The 3,891-nt window shown below is 37.0% G+C and overlaps 1 non-coding gene across 1 annotated transcript; it reads left to right on the forward strand.

Moving 5' to 3' along the window:
• The first annotated feature begins 3,458 nt into the window (after positions 1 to 3,458).
• LOC121210720 (small nucleolar RNA R71) lies at positions 3,459 to 3,564 on the forward strand. Its single transcript, XR_005905833.1, has one exon. It is a non-coding gene; the product is annotated as a small nucleolar RNA R71 (small nucleolar RNA).
• The last annotated feature ends 327 nt before the right edge of the window (positions 3,565 to 3,891 follow it).

Consider the following 3,891-nt stretch of genomic DNA (forward strand, 5'->3'; position numbering starts at 1 on the left):
TTTTGCTGATGTGTCAACCCTTTTTGGATAACGTTAGTGGCTAAAAAATTTGCGATGTATGCAAACCAAGGTACCTCCGAGTCAAAAATGGCAAAAAAATGTTCTTCAGGGAATGAATCATTTATTTCCACTTCATCTAGCTCTTTACTACTTGAATTGTCAAGCCTAGATAAATGATAAACTGCGAGATTTTCTGCTCCTTTCTTATCTTGAATTTCCAAGTTGAATTCTTGCAATAACAAAATCCATCGAACGAGTCGAGGTTTTGCATCGGTCTTAGTTAACAGGTAGAGAAGGACAGAATGGTCAGTATAAACGACAACTTTAGACAATATTAGATATGGCCTAAATTTATCGAATGCCAAAACCACAGCTAACAATTCTTTCTCCGTAGTGGTGTAGTTCTCCTGTGTGATTGTCAAAGTTTTGCTAGCATAATAAATAGGTTGAAAGTGCTTGTCCCTTCGCTATCCCAAAACTGCACCTACTGCAAAGTCACTCACATCACACATTAGTTCCAAAGGTAAATTCCAATCAGGTGCTATTATAATTGGAGCATTAATCAATTTATCCTTTAGAGTATTAAATGCTTCTAAACATTCCTGATCAAAATTAAAAACCATATCTTTTTCTAGTAATTTGGTCAAAGGCTTAACTATTTTAGAAAATTCTTTAATAAATCTTCTATAAAACCCAGCATGTCCTAAAAAACTTCTAATAGCCTTAACCGAACTAGGAGGAGGTAAATTTTCAATGATTTCGACTTTAGATTTATCAACCTCAATCCCTTTACTAGAAATTTTATGCCCTAGCACAATACCTTCTTGAACCATAAAGTGACATTTTTCCCAGTTAAGTACAAGGTTCATTTCCTTATATCTTATTAGAACTCGTTTTAAATTTTTAAGGCAAAGATGAAAAGAGTTATCAAATACTGAGAAATCATCCATAAATACCTCCATGATATCTTCTCCGAGTTCATCAAAGATGGCCATCATACAGCGCTGGAACGTAGCAGGAGCATTACATAATCCAAAGGGCATTCTTCGATAAGCAAATGTACCGTATGGACATGTGAATGTCGTTTTTTCCTGATCTTCAAGAGCTATTGGGATTTGAAAATAGCCAAATAATCTGTCTAAGAAGCAGTAGTACATGTGCCCTGATAGTCTTTCCAACATTTGGTCAATGAATGGCAAGCGGAAGTGATCTTTGCTCGTGGCATCATTTAGCTTCCTATAGTCAATGCAAACTCTCCAACCTGTGACTGTCCTAGTTGGAATTAGTTCATTCTTCTCATTGGCTACCACAGTCATGCCTCCTTTCTTAGGAACAACCTACACTGGACTTACCCAAGAACTGTCAGAAATAGGATAAATAATCCCAGCATCTAGAAGTTTAATTACCTCGGTTTTAACAACTTCCTTCATGTTGGGGTTCAGTCGTCTTTGAGCTTGTACACATGGTTTATATTCATCTTCTATTGAAATTTTGTGGGTGAAAAAAGAAGGGCTGATCCCTTTAATGTCAGAAATTTTCCAAGCTATGGCCTTTTTATGTTCTTTTAATACTTGGATTAATTCCTCTTTCTCCTTAGGTTGCAAGTTAGACACAATAATAATTAGTAATGTAGAATTATTTCCAAGGAATGCTTATTCCAAGTGATTTGGTAATTGTTGGGTTCCAGTTTGGGAGGTTCTTCAATAGAGGGTTTCTGCTTAAAATCATTGTTCCCTTTAATGTCCTCATATTCTACTTGTCTTTGGGAAGATTCATCGAAGTTCAGTTTAGCTTTTATTTTTCCTGTCTCGGAATCATCGTCATCTATCTCCTCTTCTTGGGCATGGCACAGTTCCAACGTGTCCTTATGTATGATTTCCTAAAAAGAATCTTGAGCAGCATGATCAATAGAGTCAATAAAATAACATGTGTCATCTTGTTCCCTAGAAAATCTCATGGCATCATAAATTTTAAAAATAATTTCTTCATCACCTACTCTAAGTACTATTTTACCATCACCCACATTTATAACAGCCCTAGCAGTGGCTAAATATGGACGCCTTAAGATTAAAGGCACTTCAACATCTTCGTCCATAACAAGCACAACGACGTCAACAGGGAATATAAATTTATCTATTTTTACAAGTATGTCCTCTATAATACCCATAGGATATTTAACAGATATACCAGCTAGTTGAATACTTATCCTAGTCGGTTTAGGTTCCCCAAGACCAAGTTGTTTAAACATTTTATATGGCATCAAATTAATGCTAGCACCTAAATTAGCTAGTGCCTTATCGTCGTTAAAACTACCAATTAAGCATGGTATAGTAAAACTTCCTGGATCTTTTAGTTTGGTTGGTAGTTTATTTTGGAGTACAGCCGAACATTCCTCATTAAGTTCCATTGTAGATAAGTCTTCAAACTTCTTTTTGTTTGTTAGGAGCTCCTTTAAAAATTTTGCGTATGCAGGCATATGCGATATAGCTTCAACAAAAGGTAAGTTAATTTGTAGTTGTGTAAAAAGTTCAAGGAATTTACCAAATTGTGCATCCATGCGGTCTTTCTTCAACTTTTCTGGGTATGGAATTGGTGGTTTATATTCCTTCGGCATTGGATTGGCATTGCTTTCGGGTTTTACCTCCTCTCCTTTGCTCCTGTCAGCCTCTTGCTGTGGCTTCTTTTTCGATTCAGCTAACACTTTCCCACTCCTCAATGTAACTACTTTCACATGTGCTTTTGGATCGGGTTCGGTGTTACTAGGTAGATTTCCTGGTGCTCTATCTGAAATCATCTTAGCCAGATGTCCAATTTGAGTTTCAAGCCCTTGAATCGATGCTTGTTGATTTTTGAGTGCCGTTTCGGTATTCTGAGAACGAGTCTCTGACACTTAGATGAATTTGGTTAGCATCTCTTCAAGGTTCGACTTTTTCTCCTGCTGGTATGGTGATTGCTGAAAGCCTGGATGAGGTGGTGGTTTCTGATTTCCTTGGCCTCCCTATGAAAAATTTGGGTGATTCCTCCAACCTGCATTATAAGTATTGCTATAAGGATTGTTTTGAGATCAAGGATTATTACCCATATAATTTAACTGCTCGTTCTCCATTTTGTGGCCATAAGGTGGGTATTCTAAATTGCTCGATCCACCTCCATTGGCTTCGCACTACATTACTGGGTGAACCTGTGAAGAACTAAGAAAACCATCAATTTTCTTATTCAAGAGTTCTACCTGATTAGAGAGCATGGTGACCGAATCAACGTTATAAACGCCGACTGTTTTCGTTGGCTTTGTCCTCATGACTTGGCACTGGTAGTTATTCAGTGACATCTCCTCAATAAATTCGTAAGCTACCTCAGGTGTCTTATTATTGATAGTTCCTCCAGCGTCTGCATCAATCATCTGCCGAGTCGAAGGATTCAGGCCATTATAGAACGTTTGAACCTATAGCCAAAGTGGTAACCCATGGTGAGGGCATCTTCGCAAAAGGTCCTTATATCTGTCCCATGCATCGTAGAGTGTTTCTAAATCCATTTGCACAAAAGAAGAGATATCATTATGTAATTTTGCTGTTTTAGCCGGTGGAAAATATTTTAATAAAAATTTTTCGGTCTTTTGTTCGCAAGTAGTGATTGACCCTTGTGGTAACGAGTTCAACCATTGTTTAGCATTAATCCTTAACAAAAAGGGAAACAACTGAATACGTATGGCATCAACAGAAACGCCATTGATTTTAAATGTAATGCAAAATTCTAGGAAATTTGCCAAGTGAGCATTGGGATCCTCGTTCTGCAAACCATAAAACTGAACAAACTATTGTATCATTTGAATTGTGTTAGGTTTTAGTTCAAAATTATTTGCAGCAATAGCAGGTCTAACTATAATTAACTAAA

The sequence above is a fragment of the Gossypium hirsutum genome, chromosome A11 (genome assembly GCF_007990345.1).
Source record: "Gossypium hirsutum isolate 1008001.06 chromosome A11, Gossypium_hirsutum_v2.1, whole genome shotgun sequence".
Taxonomy (NCBI): Eukaryota; Viridiplantae; Streptophyta; class Magnoliopsida; order Malvales; family Malvaceae; genus Gossypium; species Gossypium hirsutum.